At 38.2% G+C, this 18,246-nt stretch overlaps 1 long non-coding RNA gene across 1 annotated transcript in view; it reads left to right on the forward strand.

The window, feature by feature from the left end:
• Positions 1 to 799: 799 nt before the first annotated feature.
• LOC125753471 (uncharacterized) overlaps positions 800 to 18,246 on the forward strand; it is a 60,310-nt gene continuing 42,863 nt past the window's right edge. The window contains exon 1 of the long non-coding RNA XR_007405400.1: positions 800 to 3,347. This is a non-coding gene — a long non-coding RNA (uncharacterized LOC125753471). The remainder of the gene's footprint in view (positions 3,348 to 18,246) is intronic.

Raw genomic sequence — 18,246 nt, forward strand, 5'->3', positions numbered from 1 at the left:
AGCTAGAAGTCTGAAATCAAGGTGTTGTCAGGCTACACTGCCCACATAGGCTCTAGGGGACGATCCTTCCTTGCCTCTTCTGGCTTCTGGTGGCCTTGCATTCCCTTGGTTTGTAGACACGTCCTTTCAATCTCTGCCTCCATCTTCACAGGGCCTTCCACTCTATGTCTCAATGTCACAAATCTCTCTCTCCTTTCTCACTGGGAAACCAGTCATTGGATTTAGGGCCCACCCTAAATCTGGAATGATCTCATCCCAAGATCCTTAACTTGATCCTTAATTTGATTACATCTGCAAAGACCCTGTTTTCAAATAACATCACATTCACAGGTACGATGGTAGGACTTAGACATTATCTTTTGGGGGCAACACCATTCAACTCATTACAGATGGGAAAAATTTACCATGATGTAAATCTTCCTTCCCCAGATTACTGTTGCACAGAGAGCAAAGTATGGCCGACTGGGCCAGGTTTTACCACCAAACATTTCAAACCATTTCTCCATTTATTGTTTTAAAATTATAATCAAAGTGCAATTTCTCCCCCTGCCCCCTTTTTCTTTAAATAGCCCTATACCTGACATTCTCTTCTATTCCACATCTCTACCGGGATCATCTTCCTACTTGTTCTTCTCCCCCAAGAAACACATATAAACTACCCATTGCATATTCTATGCTTCCTCTATGTTTATATAATTTACAAACATATAGAGAAAAATGTTTGTGTTGCTTTTGTCAAAAAAAGAGATAATTTTATATAACTTTGCTTTTTTCAGAAATGTCTCCACATCAACTGAAACTGATATAACTCATTGTTTTCAGGGTCACATATTATGCCTTTTTATGTTGTAGTAGATGACGTGCCTGTCCCCTTTGCACCCATCCCTAGATGCTTTGAGTGTATTGGCTACTAAGGGCTTACAGTTAACCCTTTCTCCAGGGAACTTCTCTAAACCCAAACAAAATCCACCTTCCCAGGGAGATTATGCCTGGGAGATCATTATACCTGACCCTTTCCTCTGTGTGTGTATGTGGAGGCAGGACCCTCAGCCAATGCCTTTGTATACATATTCTTACCTACTTATGTTTTTATTTATAAGTGTGAGGTTCTAATGATTCTAATGAGTAATGAGTTTGGTGACAAAAAATGTGTACCATTTAATAAACACTGCCTAATTGTTTTCCAGAAGGCTATCACAACTCACATTTCCACCAGCAATGCATGAGAGTACAATTTCCCATAACCTCTTCTTCCTCTAGGGTCTCTGCCTGAAATATGTATTATGTTTCTTGTTTTTCCCAATTGTTGTTTTGTGGTTATTTTAAAGTTCCTGATTACTAGTGAATTTGGGCATTTTAAAAATATATTACAACTTCCGTTTCTCATCCCACATGTGAGGAGCTTCAAAAGTTGCCACCACATCCTAATAAAGAGTAGAAAGCTGAACAAACCACAAAGTCAACGACTATTTTGAGATCTGTAAAAGGTGGTCCTCATCACCAAATCTCAATGTGTGTTTGGTTGGGGAGAGGTTCCCACACCAACAAGTAATTCTCTGGACACCAGCAGCATGTCCTACAACTCAATTCTGACACTTATCTACCTGGATAGCATCAGATTCCAAAGGTGAAGGGTGTAGTTCTATATGACTGCCCTCACCACCACCTGCTCCACTTCATATCCCATTTGCAAATGAGGATATCACCAATGCTTCTGACCGACCAGCTACAGATCAAAGATTCTGGTGATCCTTCCTTGGGTTCACTTAATTTGCTACAGCGGCTCATAGAACTCAAATAACTCATTAGGTCACCAACTTATTATAAAAACATAATTTAGGAATAGCCAGATGGAAGAGATGCATAGGGCAAGGTATAGGAAAAGGGCCCAGAGCTTCCCTGCCCTGAGTGTACTACTATCCCCAAATCCATGTGCTGACTAACCCAGAAATTCTCTGAATTGGGTTTTTATGGAGGCCCAATTGATTAAATCATTGTCTGGAGGTGAACAATTGAACCTCCTGCTCCTTTCTCCAGTCTGGATGTCAGAGGGCAGAACTGAAAGTTCCATGTCTATATTCTTGGTTGGTTCCCCTGGCAACCAGACCCCCACTCTGAGGTACAGTCCAAAGGTCACTTCATTAACATAACCAAAGACACCTTCACTCTCATCACTTAGAAAATTCCAAGAGTTTTAGGAGCTCTGTGCCAGACATGAGACAAAGACTAAATATATTTCTTATACTCAATCACCAGTATCACAGTCCATCAGAGAAGTGAGGTCACAGGGCAAACAGCTACCCCCAAAACTGGAGACAGATACAGAAAATTACAATTTATCAGAGGAGAAACCCACAATCAGAAGCCATGGCAGAAATAAGTGCCAAGTTGGGAGAACTGGAAGTGTAATTAATGAATTGCTGTCTGCTCAATATGGAAAAGTCTGAGAATTAAAAACTCCAGGGGGACCGAGTCATAGGGGAAGTCATACTTCTGTGAGTTTTAACCCTCATCCCACTTCAGAGCCCTACTAGGTAGTTACACTGAATATCAAAGAAAACTCCTCTTGTGTTCCCAACAGGGTGAGGGGGAAAAGGAACCATGTGGAAATGGTTCTTCTTAACAAAGCTTGCCCTCAGGAGAAATTATTTTACCAATGCCTGTTAACCTCAAAAATAAAACTGCCAGTTATTCTACTAGCAAATGGGCTTATTTGGGAAGAGTGGAGAATTGCATTCTGGGACACGCAAGCTATACACCAAAACTAGGCAAAAAAAGACAGGCAAGGCTGCAGAACAAAGCAAAAGAAGGGTCTTTTATAAAATAAGAAGGGGAAAGTTGTAAAGGTTGTGATAACAAAAAGTCCATTGGAGGGCAGCCCGGATGGCTCAACGGTTTAGCACTGCCTTCAGCCCAGGGCCTGATCCTGGAGACCTCGGATCGAGTCCCATGTCAGGCTCCCTGCGTGGAGCCTGCTTCTCCCTCTGCCTGTGTCTCTGCCTCTCTCTTTCTCTCTCTCTCTCTTCTCGATCTCTCTCTCTCTCTCTCTCTCCCTATGTCTCTCATGAATGAATAAATAAATAAAAATCTTAAAAAAAAAAAAAAAGTCCATTGGAATAAACTCAGAGTTCATAGTGGCTTTTCATTGGCTGAATTGTGACAGCTCTCATTGGCTGGGCTGTTGCCAGGGCAGGAAAAGAACCTTTCTTCCTACTGCTAGGATAGTAAAGTAGCAGCGAAAGTAGAATTGACTTGGAAAGTACATCTCTAACTGTTGGATCCACGATTGACAAACTGTAGCAGAGTGGGAGAGCTCCCTCTTCTGACCTCCTGACTCCCTAAACAAGGTTTCTTTTTATTAATTTTCAACTATTTTATCAAACCTGCTAGAATTTTATCAGAGCCAAACCTACCTGAGTGAAGGGAAAAGCTCCAGCCCCATCTAGCCTTCCAGGTGGAGAAAGGGAAATACACACCTCCAGCTCCCTCCAGCTGTCCTATTTCACCTAAAGGGGAAAAAAACTTGGAGGCGTCCAAGATATCTTTCAGTAGATGAGTCAATAAATAGTAGTATATCCAGACAATTGAATATTGTTCAGTGCTAAAAAGAAATGACCTTTAAGCCATGAACAGATACAGAGGAAACTTAAATGAATTCCACTAAGTGAAAAAAGCCAACCTGAAAAGACTATATACCATATGATTCCAACTGTATGACTTTTTGGAAAAGGCACAACTATGGAGAAATGAAAAGATTAGTGGTTCCTAGAGATTGGGGGGAAGGAGGGATAAATAGGCAAAGTACGGTGGGTTTTGGAGCAGTGAAACTTCTTGGTACAATACTGCACCAGTAGATACATGTTATTATATATTTGTCAACATGTATTTAAAAAAGAATGTTTTAAAATTTTAATTAAGGCAAAATTACAAATTTATAAAGTTGGGGTGAGCAGTTACAAGGATATTAAACCATTTGCTTAATTTTGAAGTTTTCATATAGCTTTACTGAGTATAATCTAATAATTATCTTGGGCTATGTCAGAGACTGCACAATGGGCATATTTATTAAACCTCCCTGACAGTCTTGGTTCACTAGAAACAGAGAAATGTGCCACATTTTACTTTTTGTCAGTGTATCAGATATATCTATGAGTATGGAGTGGGTGATTTCATTGCTAAGGAATTAAATATTCCCTGAAATTAAGAAAAATGCATCTGTGTCCACAAATTCCTAACATTTGATATCAGTAGTGCTTAAAGTATTATCAAATCTGCTATTATACATCTCTTTACTCTTATTAAAAATTGTTTTGGGCTGCAAGAAATGAATAAGTATATGTGAAATAAGTATGAATCTATTTTATGATTATATAAGCAACTTGAAAAATCTCAAGTTACTCTTCAAAATTAAAGAACTTCTTAAAACTAAAACAAAAATTTATATCAGTTTTTCAAGATAAACTATCAACCATTCTTATTTATTTTACTTATGAATTTACTATGCATGAACATCTTATTAAATTAGGCTACTCTTACATGATGGTGAAGTATAACGGAAAATTTTATCTTTATATTTATGACACATGAAACCAAAGTCTTTACAACACAGATGAATTCAAGTTCTTGTTTAAATATTCTTTTTTGCTCTTTATTGAACATTGTAAGAAATATTTTCATCATTTTTATTATAAATTAAATCTTGATTATCTGCATGGATGAATCTCTCTTCTCATATTTGAATCCTTTCTGGTTTATTTTCATTGTAATCCATTGATGTAAATATTGGGACTCTTCTGTGGAAACAATTTCAAAATGTCAAATTAGATATAAAGCACTTGCTGTTGGTTTTCTGACCCATGATTCTTACTTAGAACCAGATTTTCTCCTCATTCATCCAATGAAGAGCTATTGATTACTTACCATGTCCAACCATTGTACACATACTTGTCTATCTAGTTCCATTCTTCCATTCACTTATTCATGACCTGACACCATAGCAAGTGCAAAAAGACATTGTCCTTGTTCTGATTAAGCTTGAAGTCTGAAAATCATCCACATAAGGGTAAATGTAATTTGAGCTATGTAGCAGAATGATATAAGAGTGTAATGTGAGGGGCACCTGGGTGGCTCAGTCAGTTAAGCATTTGCCTTCAGCTCAGGTCATGATACCAGGAGTCCTGAGATCCAGTCCTGCATTGGGCTACCTGCTCATCAGGGAGTGTCCTCCCTCTGCCCTTATCCCTGCTTGTGCTCACTCTCTTTCTCTTTCTCTCTCTCTCTAATAAATAAATAAAATCTTTTTTAAAAAAGGAGCAAAATGGCAATCAGGAGGATCTTGCCTAAGAAAAATATGATTGCAATGAGATCTTAAGGAGAAGTAGAGTCATTAGGATGAGAAAGAAATGAAATGATTCTAGGCAGGAAGATTAGCATATACAAAGGCCCTGTGGCTGGCGGGAACATAACATATTTCAAAAATTGAAAGGTCAATGTGGCCAAAGCTTAGAAGTAAGGGCAAATGTCATGGAAGATGACTCTGAAGATATGTGGGGCCATGCCTTGCCCAACTTTGTAAGCCATGGGACTTACAAAGCTCTTAAATGAAGAGCTTGGAATTGATCCTAAAAACAATGAAAATCATGACATTGTTTTGAGGTAGGAAAGCAGCAAAGGGAAAAGTACTGAGGTTGATGAGAAAAAGTAGTTAGGAACTTATTTACCAGAATGGTGAAGAAATCATGGCAGATGTAGGTGGCAATATAGATGAGAGACACAGATGAACTCAAAATTTCAGCATATAAACTCAGCAGAATTTGTGATGATTTAGATAATCATAAATGGACAGTTGGATAGTTAGAGATAACTCCCTGCTTTTAGTTTACCCATCTTGATGACTGGTAGAGGACAGGATTTGTAAAAGGAATAGTACATTATGTTTTGAACATAATGAGTCTAAATTGGTTTTCTTGCTAACCAAGTGAAGAGAGTAAGGAGGCAATTAGATATACAGGTCTGGAACTCAGAGGATGACTTTAGGGTAGAAATACAAATATATGAGTCATTTGCATATAGGTAGTTACTGAAGCTATTCATTTACTGATTATTCGATCATCATACATTCATTTATTTATTTTTAAAGATTTATTTATTTATTTATTTAGAGAGAGAGAAGCAGATTCCCCTCTGAGCACAGAGCCTGATACAGGGCTGAATCCCATGACCTTGAGTTGAAATCAAGAGTTGGACACTCAACCGACTGAGCACCCAGGCAAGCCTTTCACCACACATTTATTACACTCCTACTATGTGTCAGGCACTGTTCTAGGTTCTAAGGATTCAGATGAATTTTAAAACCAGCTCGACAAGTTCCATGAAAATCCTTTGGAATTTTAGTTAGGATTTCATTATTTGCACATAATTGACACCTATGTAATATTTAAGCTGCTCAACCTGAAATCCTATTAAATTAAAGAACTAGTAAAGATATTTTTTTAAGATTTTATTTATCTACTTGAGAGAGAGAGAGAGAGAGAGCTGAAGGGGAGGTAGAGGGAGAGGGAGAAGCAGACTCCCCCCTGAGTAGGAAGCCCGACATCCCATACAGGGCTCCATCCCAGGACCCTGAGATTGTGAGCTGAGCTGAAGGCAGACACTTGACTGACTGAGCCTCCCAAGCACCCCTGTTCCTATGTACTTTATACATTTTTTTGTTGCTGTGAACAGAATATTTATGCCGTACTTCTCAATTGATTATGACTGACCTATAGAAAGAACATTGGTTTTTGTAGGTTGAAAATTTATTCAAATTCTTTACTAAACTCCCTACTAGTTCTAATAAGTCAGTTATTAGAGTTAATAAGTCAGAATCTCTGGGACTTTGAAGCTAAACAGTTGTATTATGAGCAAATAATAACATTTTTGTTCCTTCTTTCCTTTTTTGATCTCACTACATTGGCTAGTAAGAGGGATAGTTAGCACTTCTTTTAGTTTCTTTTGTGTTACAGATCTGTACCTTTCCTAGTCGATATGAAACATATCTTTTGATATAGAATCAAGGAATATATATCCTATGGTAATGTCCCAAATGATGAATTTATATTGAAAATGAGTAATATATAAAATAATTTAATGTATAGGCTCTCTTGTCATTGCTATAAAATTTCAAAACATTAAGTTTTACTGTTTAAATGGATTTTCCAAAAAAACTACTGAGACAACATGGACCTGGCAATTCCCAATAAGAAAGATCTTTTTGGTTTTCCATTTGAGATCTACATCCTAAAATATATCAAGCAAGCTTAGAAAATAGCAGGGATAACCAAGCCAAATTGGAGCATATGTCTGAAAGGCTACAAAAGCACTAGTCTTGCACAGTTAATGATGACCCTGTAACATGTGCTGTGAATAGAATTTTGCTTCCTGTTAATAATAGCTTGCCATCTAAATAGCATAATGTAAAGTATAATGAGCACTACCCTTAAGATAAATATTGCTTTTATTTTCAATGAAGTGGAAACTACTGCCTTTATCTTTGTTTTATATTTCCAATTGCTACAAAAATAAATTTGCCTAAAGGTATGTCAAACAGACATTGTACAGCTCTGAATTCATGATATGGTCTACTAGGCTGATCAATGAAGAGCACAGCTATCATTATTAATCTGCAAAACATTTGATTGACCTAGGACTGTCATACCTGCCTGACAAACTGCATAATTTTTATGGACATTTAATGTCAAAATGAATAGAACTATGATGATTTTGGCATGCAACTCTATATGAGAACAAATCATTTACTCCTAGAAAAATATGTTTGTTTGTTTTTTAAGTAGTCTAAATGCCCAGCTCAGAGGCCAATACAGGGCCTGAACTCACAACACCAAAACCAAGACCTGAGCCAAGATCAAGTTGAGTAAGACACTTAAATGACTGAGCCACCCAGGTACCCCTAGAAAAATACACTTTATAAGGAGGAAAATATTTAGACCAAATGGTCCCTTACCAATATTTTCAGTTAAAATATATTCTGATTTTCAATTGTGAAATGATTGAGACAATTCTCTGACCTCAACTAAACCACAGAGAAAGTAGCCTTTGTTTTGCTGAATTATAATACTCTCCTGTTACCAAGAATTTTAGAAGTCCTAACACCCCCCCATGTCACTTCAAACATTTTAAACATGTATGAAGGATTGAAAATTTTAGATGATACTTCAATTAAATCATTCTGTAGAGTTTTATTCCTAATTGCAAAGGAAAAAATTATGTAAGAAATCTCAATTATGATTTTCTCTGGGTAATAGAATTAAGGATGGCCTATCAACTTTTCTGTTTTTTTTTTTAAATCATTTATGGTGAGTGTATATTACTTTCTTTTTTTTTTTTTTTTTTTTTTTTACTTTCTTAATAATAATAATGAACTAGTATTTTTTAGAAGTTGAATCAAGGCAATAGGGAATATGTTTTCTAGAGTAAAGCTTCCCAAGGCTAGAAATTTTGTATATGTTGCTAAATTAGAAACAATCTTGCACTCAGCGCACCTGGACAGCTCAGTCCATTAAGCTGCTGATTCTTAATTTGGGTTCCAGGTCATGATTTCAGGGTCATGGAATTGAGCCCCACATTAAGCTCCATACTGGGAGTGGAGCCTGCTTGGGATTCTCTCTCCCACTGACCCCCACCCTCAAAAAGAAACAAAAGCAAAAAACCCCCAAAACATCCTGTGTTGAATAAACATAAATTAAAAAAAAAAATCTTGTGCTCAAATCTTGAACTCCCGAGGTCTCTCTGGCGCTGCCTGCTCCCAATCCCCATAGGACAAAACTTGACCACTCAGAAATAGGAGATAGGAGGGAACAGTAAAATAACTCTGCTATTAGAATTTTTTTTAAGATTTTATTTATTTATTTATTTATTTATTTATTTATTTATTTATTTATTTGATTGTTTGAGAGAGAGAGAGAGTATGCACATGAGCAGCTGGGTGGTGGAGGAGGGAGCAGAGGGAGAAGCAGACTCCCCACTGAGCAGGAATCCCATGGCCCCGCACAGGGCTGGATCCCAGGACCCTGATATCATAATGTGAGCTGAAGGAAGACACTTAACTGATTAAGCCACCCAGGTGCCCCACTTCTTTTTTTTTTTTTTTTTTTTTTAAGATTTTATTTATTTATTCATGATAGTCACACAGAGAGAAAGAGAGAGGCAGAGACACAGGCAGAGGGAGAGGCAGGCCTCATGCAGGGAGCCCGACGTGGGATTCGATCCCGGGTCTCCAGGATCACGCCCTGGGCCAAAGGCAGGCGCTAAACCACTGCGCCACCCAGGGATCCCCAGGTGCCCCACTTCTTATAGAATTTTTATCAAGTGTTTCCAAAGCAGTTGTCAGTCTTTATGCTGCAAAAAGTAATAAAAGGAAACTTAACTAAAGTGGACTCAGGGTGATAGAATAAGAGGCTAGTGTGGGGGGGGGCCTTACTGCTCAATGACAATTACAGGAAGATTAGTCAATTATAGACCCATGACAGAAAATCTAAACAGAAAAGAATCGCCATTTATAGGTTCCAACAGGGAAAGATACACCGTATATCTCCTACAAGAAATAGACCACCCCTAGAACTCAGGCCCATGACAAACTATCATCACCTTGAACTCTCCTGCTTCTCTCCAATGGACTTTTATTCAAAACCACCTCTCCCAACTTCCTCCTTCCTCTTCATAAAATAATGGTCCCCTGTTTTATTTGCTGGACTTGCCTATGGTTTTGTTGAAGCTTGCTTGTGTGGATTGCAATTCTCTGTTACTCCCTAATAAATCCATCTTTTGCTGGTAAAAAAACTAGTAGTTTTATTTTGAAAGTTAACAATGCCCTGACCAGCAGGAAGTGCCTACTCTGGTCTGCCACCTCTTTACCTGCATTTGGACTGGTTGGCTGCAGCAATGATCAAACCATGCTGCCTCCCTGGGCTTATTTCCTTCTCTGTACTACTCTGTGCCTCTGCACACACCCACATACACTCCTCTTCCTAGATCATGGAGAGTAAGCCCATTACATGAATGCTGCGGCCCAGACTCACTGCATTCATTTCTTTCATTCAGAAATCATTATACCTACTGCATGCTAGACAGTTGAACAAGGTACAGGTGAGAAAGGTACAAAGACAGTGACAGCCCTCAAATGGCACTAGTCAGGTGAAGGTGTGGTGTACGTGTGTGTACCAGCTTCGAGGAGAAAGGAAGTGAGACTGTATTCTGTCTGAGAAAAGGAGGCAGTCAATGCAGAGAATGCCATTCGGGCTGAGCCTCGGAGGCGAACAGACAATTGCGGTGCCAACTTCAGACAAAGCATGTAGTGGAAATGGCTTCTCATGGTACATCCGTCACACTGGGTGTGTGTATTTCTAAGAACCCAGGAGTTCTAACACAATAGCTACATAGATTTCAAGGGCAAGGTAGGGCAGGGTAGGGAAGTAGGAAAAGGAAGAAAATGGAAAAATACATGAAAAAAATGGTAGAGGAAACAAAGATAAGATAAATAGGGAAAAGCCCCAAGAAGAGAAAGAAACATTTTTTTATTACCTTCCCTGGTCATAAAATCCAAAGACATAATTCAGGGTTGTGAATCTTTTTATATCTTTCTAGATTGCCCCAAAGTAGTGAGTAGAAGAATTAAATAGCCATCCCACTTTTTAAAAGATTTTATTTATTTGAGTGAGAGAGAGAGCAAGAGAGCACAAGCAGGGGGAGTGGCAGCGGGAGAGGGAGAAGGAGGCTCCCCACTGAGTAGGAAGCCCTACTTGAGGCTCAATCCCAGGACCCCAGGATCATGACCTGAGCCAAAGGCAGCGACTTAACCAATTGAACCACCGAGGCACCCCTTAGGTAGGCATCCTGACCACTAGCCTGGCACACTATAAAGTGGTGGCTCTCAAGCTTTGGCCTAAGAATCGCCAGGAGAACTTGGTACAGGTTCTCTGGGCCCAACCTCCAAAGATTCTGATACAGAAAGTCTGAGGTGGGACATAAGGTTCTGCATTTCTCCTGCTGGCCCATAAGTTACACTTTGAGGAATAAGGGTACAAAGAAATATCTGCTAAAATATGGAAGTCGGGTCTAGATAGGAACACCTCCTAGTATGGGGGATGTTTTCTCAAAGCCTAAGCTCATAGAACAGTGCTGTTGTTAAGAGCATGGATCTGATGCTAAACAAATTGCAGTCCCAGTTTTCCCAGTTCTAATAGTTAGAGACACTGGACAAATTACTTAACTCTCTGTGCCTCAGTCTCCTTGCCTATAAAATGGAAATAATCATAGCTGCTTTATGAAGGGCTGTGAGGATTCAGTGAAATAATGTTTGTAATGTACTTAGTGCAATGTCGACCAGATAGTAAATATTTGCTGACAGAGCCACTTACTAATGGGACAGCATAAAATCCCATTTCATAGTGGTCTTCTGGTAGGATATAGAATTTAATAGAAATATTGGTATCTCACCTCTATGAAGAAACTACATCTGAATAATAGTAACTGTAAATCCGAATTAGAATTATAACGCCAAAGTCAACTTGTTAAACTGTAGTGTCACAGTCTGTTTCTTCAACAAATAATGGCAGAGAAAGAACATAGAGGGGGTGAGGAGCCTACTGATTAAAAGACGCTTAAGAGATACATTATGGGCCCTGACTAGATCCTGAATCAAAAAACTAGCCAGAAAAAAATTACAAACAATAAGAAAAATTATAGTGCTATTTGATACTAAAGAATTTTTGTCAATTTATTTTTGATATATTTCTAAGTCTTGAAAAGATGTGTGTGCATGTCTCTACTGAAGCCTTTACAGATGTAATATGATGTCTGGGATTTGTTTTAAAATTATCTAGTGAGGGGAAAGAGGCATTAGGTGGAGTGTAAATGAAACAATACAAATCTTACACTGGTAAATGTTGAAAATGTGTGATGAGTACATGAAGGCTCATTATACTATAATTCTCTGTATATGTTTAAAAAATAAAATACTTTGCTATCACAATAGAGCAGTAACAATTTATATAAGTCCTAACAATTCCATATTAGAAATGCTTTTATTTCTCTTAAATTATTGAATGTCATGTTAATTCTTTCACATTTCTGGCAATATCTTGACATGAAAATATTTATGCAGCCTACATTTAAATTTCTGCCTCTAACTGCTCTTATAATGTATGAAGTTCAAAATAACATTTCTGGTCACCTTGGACCACTAGAAATAATATTGAAAAGTGGAGTTATGATGGGGAAATCTTGAAAAGGTCTTGAAATGATTAGGCTCTGATGTGAACAGAATTTAACTTGATTTTGCACCTATTGATTAGAGAATCAAAATGTGAAAAGCAATTTTAGAAAAGGCTCAGTCTGAGAACATTTGCACTCTGAAATGTCATCAAGAATCATTATTCATTAAAAAAAGAATCATTATTCATTTTACTAAAGAATTGGCCTCAGCCTTACTTTAGAGAGTTGCTTCCACTTGAGCATGTAAAATAAATAACTCAAATTTGATTAATTCTATCAGTTTTAAGAACATACCCATTAGATAGAATAACTGTGACTACATTCTGAGCCACAATCTTCTAAAAGTTTGGATAGTATTTTTGTTTTGTTGTACACTTTATTGAACTATAACATACACTGTGGAAAGTGCACATAGATATACAATTAGTGAATTCTCACAAGTTGCGCATACACTTGCAACTACCACCCCGATCAAAAATCAGGACATTTTTCTTTGTGTCCCCAATCCAATCATTACCTACTCCCAAGAGAACCCACTCTTCTGATTGCTAACAAATCAATTCATTTTGCTTGTTTGTGTGTGTGTGTGTGTGTGTGTGTGTGTGTGCTTTATATAAATGGAATCATACGGTCAGTGAGGACTCTATCTAGCTTCTTTCACTTCTCATTATGTTTGGGAGATTCATCCACGTTTTGTGAAGTTGTAGTAAGTATTTCATTCCCATTGCTATTTTTTTTAATATTTTATTTATTTATTTGATGGCAGGGGGAGAGTGTGTGTGTGGGAGAGAAACAAGCAGGGGGAGAAGCAGGTTCCCCACTGAGCAGGCAGCCAGACATGGGGCTCCATCCCAGGACCCTGGGATCATGACCTGAGCTGAAAGTAGATGCTTAAACAACTGAGTCACCCACCCAGGCGCCCCTGCTATTTTTGTATTGTATTGTCTAAGTAAACTACGACTTATATATTCATTCTTCTGTTGAGGGGTATTTGAGTTATTTCCAGTATTTGGCTATTATGAATAGTGCAACTGAGAACACTCTTGTACGTGTCATTTGGTGAACATATATACATATTTTTGTTGGGAATATAACTTGGAATGGAACTAATGGAGCATGTGTGCTTATAGTCAGCATTAGCAGATAAAACCAGAGTGGCTCACAACGATCAGTGTGAGAGTTCTAGTTATTCCACATCCTACCCAACATTTAGTATTTTCTGTCTTTTTAATTTTAGCCTTCCTGCCGTATTTTGATTTGTCTGTAGTTTTAATTTGCATATCACTCATGGCTAATGAGTGAAATGTTTATTGGCCATTTAAGTGTTGTCTTTTGTAAGGTGACTGTTCAGACCTGTTGCCTAATTTCTATCAGATTGCCATCTTTTTTCTTATTGATTTGTAGGAGTTCTTTATATATTCTAGATAAAAGTCTTTCTGTAGGATATATATATTATAAATATTCTATGAGTTGTGTTTTAACTCCCTTCATGGTGCTTTATGATGAACAGAAGTTTGTAATTTTTACATAGCCTAATTAAAATTGTTTCCATCATGAGTGTCTTTTTTTTTAATTTTTATTTATTTATGATAGTCACACACACAGAGAGAGAGAGAGAGGCAGAGACACAGGCAGATGGAGAAGCAGGCTCCATGCTCCGGGAGCCCGACGTGGGATTCGATCCCAGGTCTCCAGGATCGCGCCCTGGGCCAAAGGCAGGCGCCAAACCGCTGCGCCACCCAGGGATCCCCTCATCATGAGTGTCTTGTACTGTTTTAAAAGAAATCTTTGCCTACCAGAGTTATTAAGTTGGTTAATTTTTTTTAAAGATTTAGTTATTCACAAGACACTGAGAGAGAGGGGGGCAGAGACACAGGCAGAGGGAGAAGCAGGCTCCCTGCAGGGAGACCGATGCAGAACTCAATCCTGTGACCCTGGGATCATGCCCTGAGCTGAAGGCAGATGCTCAACCACTGAGCCACCCAGGCATCCATTTAATGTTTTTTTTATTATTCATTTATTACCCTTTAATGTTTTTCTAAGCTTAATGATTTTACCTTTTATAATAAGATCTACAATCCATTTGGAATTGATTTTTGTGTAATAAGTTGTTTAGGGGTCAAATTACATATATATATTCTCCCAAGTATCTTGCTACCTCATGCCTCAAACAAATTGACACATAAAACTACTGCACAGAGCCCAGTGGGGGTTCCTGTTTGATGAACACGTGACGTGTGTGTGGGGGGGTTAACATGCCTAGATTCCATGAGGAAAGAGCATTGAGGCTCTGCCTTATCTCCTAACTTTGCTGTATGCCTTTTTATTGGTCAGACCCATATTCTTTATAATAAAACTATGATTGTAAGTATAAAACTTTCCTGAGTTGTGATAACTCTAGCAAATCATGAAACCTGATGGGGTCATGGGACCCCTGAATTTGGAACCAGCTCTTTAGAAGGGCAGATATCCTGGGGACCCTATTTGTGGTTAGCATCTGAAGTGGGGGCAACCTGTAGGGTCTGCATTAATTCTGGGTAGTTATATCAGAATGGAATTTCAGGACACCTAGTTGGTGTCACAGAATTGGTGTCAGTCACACCTTGTGACATTGTTTTTTTGTTTTTTTTTTTCAGTTACTAAATTATTTTGTGTTTGTTTTTTTAAGAAATGTTTTATTTATTCATTCATGAGAGACACACACACAGAGGCAGAAGCACAGGGAGAAGCAGGCTCCCCACAGGGAGCCTGATACGGGACTTGATCCCAAGACCCTGGGATCACGATCTGAGCCAAAGGCAGATGCTCAACCACTGAGCCACCCGGTGCCCCCCAAATTGTTTATATTCACATTATTCTCATTTGTTTTACAGGAGAATTTTGCATATATGGTGCCCACTCTGCATGCTGTGGAAGCTTATGGGTATCACAAAATGCTCACAGAGCTCTCTATTTTGATCTCCAGAGCTCTCTCCTTTCTATTTGCTCCTTAATGCCAAAACACCCAGTGAGCACTTGCAATTTCCACTCTAGAGGATTTCCTATTATGTCTTAAGTTTTAAAGATCATGAAGGCTTGGACAGCACTTTTTTCTGACAGGTCAGAGTGTTCTGCTCTGATGGAGATAATTATAGCACCATCTCTAACAACCTCAGCCCTTGGATCTTTTTTCTTTTTTACCTAGTTTTCTACCAGGTTTTCTGTCTTTAGTTTATTTCATCCAGTATGATGGCTTTAAATACCATCTATATATTCCAAACCTGACATCTCCTCTGAACTCCAGATTCTCCATTCAATTGCATAGTCAACATTTCCACTTACACATCTAATATTCCTCTCAAACTTAACACATACAAAAGTAAATTCAATGTTTTCCCCAAAGCCTACACCAACCTTCTAGTTGCCTGGGTGTGATTCTTGACTCTCTTTCATACTCCATGTCTAATACATCAACAAATTCTAATGGTTCTATTAATAGAGTTATTCCAAATTCACTAATTTCCTCTACCCTCACTGCCACCAGTAGGTTCTACTCATCATTATTTCTTGATTAAATTATTACACTAGCCTCCTAATTGGTCTCCTTGCCCAAATGCCCCATGCCCCCACATAGTGTATTCTCAACACAGAGGGCAAAGAGATTATATTAAAAATAAGTTAAGAAAAAATAACTTAGATCATGTCACTTCTCAGCGTGAATTGTCCAATGGCATTCTTGCCAAGCCATTCAGAATAAAAGCCATAATTCTTATTAGTAAAACTTAAAGGTCCTACATGACCTGGTTTGACTTCCTTTCTGACTTCATTTCCCAACTTCACCTCTTATTCACTCTTTTACAATCAAGATGGTCTCTCCTTTCTATTCCTCTCACATACTAGGCACACTCCCACCTCAGGGCTATTTACTAACTATTGTCTTTGCTGGGAATGCCACATCCCACAATCTATGGCTCATTTCTCACTTAATTCAAGTCACTTCTCAAAATTCTGCTTTGAGTAGCACTTGGGTGCTTCAGCAGTTGAGCGTCTGCCTTCAGCTCAGGGTGTGGTCCCAGAGTACTAGGATCGAGTCCCACACTGGGCTCCCCTCAAGGAGCCTGTTTCTCCCTCTACCTATGTCTCTGCCTCTCTCTCTGTGTCTCTCATGGATAAATAAATAAATTTTTAAAAAAAAAATTCTGCTTTGAGTTAGACTTTCACTGGCAACCTTATTTAAAATTTCAACCCTCCTCATCTCCAGATATTCATATTCTTGCTGCTTGATTTTTCTTCTTAGCTTGTATAACCATATAACTGTACTGTGTATTTTACTTATTCAAGACCCAACCAGGAACCAAATTAAATACCTTAAAAGCAATTTAAGAGTTTGGGAAAGGGGAATATTCATAATATCCAGGAAAAACTTCATAGCACAGGATGATTTGAACTCACTTTTGAAAAAGCAGATAGAATTTGAGTAGTTAGTGAGGAGAAAGGAGAGCATTCTATGTGAGGAAAAAAAAAGGACGAGCTATTTTTCAGAGATTTGAGTTGCAAAAGTCTGATCTCTTAAGTAAGTAGGGCATTGTAGTACTTTTTTGGGTGTCTCCTTGAACACAAATACTTTTTCATCTCTGTTTTCTCAAAATTTATCCCAGTACCTGGCATAGAATAGAAATTCAGCAAATATTGGGTGGATTATAGGATGAATAAATGTATGAATGGGTGAATCAAAAGATAGATGAGAAAGTCAATGATACAAACTCACAAACCCGGGATCCCTGGGTGGCGCAGCGGTTTAGCGCCTGCCTTTGGCCCAGGGCGCGATCCTGGAGACCCGGGATCGAACCCCACATCGGGCTCCCGGTGCATGGAGCCTGCTTCTCCCTCTGCCTCTCTCTCTCTCTCTCTCTCTCTCTGTGTGACTATCATAAATAAATAAAAATTAAAAAAAAAACAAACAAACAAACTCACAAACCCAGCTACTTTCTGTTTAAACTACATTGGATTCTGATGCATTATAATCATAAAGATAATTCCTCACCCAGTGGATCAAAAGACTTTGTTAGTTTTGACCTACATATGAAAGAATCTTTTTCAAAAGACTTATTATTGTAAAACACACATTATGTTAAATTTACCATCTTAATCATTTTTTTAAAGATTTATTTATTTATTTGAGAGAGTAAGCATGAGTGGGAGGGGCTGAAGGAGAGGAAGAGAGGATCTCATGCAGACTCGGCACTAAGTGCAGAGCCTGATGGGGGCACTAAGCACAGAGCCTGATCTCAGGGTCATGAGATCATAACTTGAGCCAAAACCAAAAGTCAGCACATCCAGTTGGTGTCACAGAATTGCAGAACATTCTGACTTGTCAGAAAGAAGAGCTGTCCAAGCCTTCATGATCTTAACTGACTGTGCCACAGAGGCACCCCACCATCTTAACCATTTTTAAGTGTGTGGTTTAATAGAGTTAAAGATTTTCACATTGCTGTGCAATCTGGAACTTTTTCATCTTGCAATACTGAAATGCTATACCCATTTAATACTGATTACCCATCTCCCTCCCCTCAATCCTGGTAACCCCCTTTGTGCTTTCTGTTTCTATGATTTTGACTATTTTATATAGTTTGTATGAGTGAAATATTTGTCCTAAAAAGAAATTATAAGAAATTTTAACTTCCCTTTATGCTACTTTGACAGTAGTCACTGGAAAACATACTACCTTGGAAGCTAGAGTTCCCTGTTGTGCAATTCAAAACGAGATTGAGAAATAAAAGCTGATGATTAATTTCTTGGTTTGATCTTTACATGTATTCAGTAGAGAAAAAAGATAATTATTATTATATAAATGAGGCAAGTCAAAAATATATTTTAGTTCTAAGTCACTCATTTCTAACCCCCTCCTTTTAATATCTCTGAAATAAATATGTCTGATAATCAATAGTATTTTTGCATTGTCAGTTTAATTCGCAGTATTTCTTTATTCCTGGTGGC

Source organism: Canis lupus, chromosome 24 (assembly GCF_003254725.2).
Source record: "Canis lupus dingo isolate Sandy chromosome 24, ASM325472v2, whole genome shotgun sequence".
Taxonomy (NCBI): domain Eukaryota; kingdom Metazoa; phylum Chordata; class Mammalia; order Carnivora; family Canidae; genus Canis; species Canis lupus.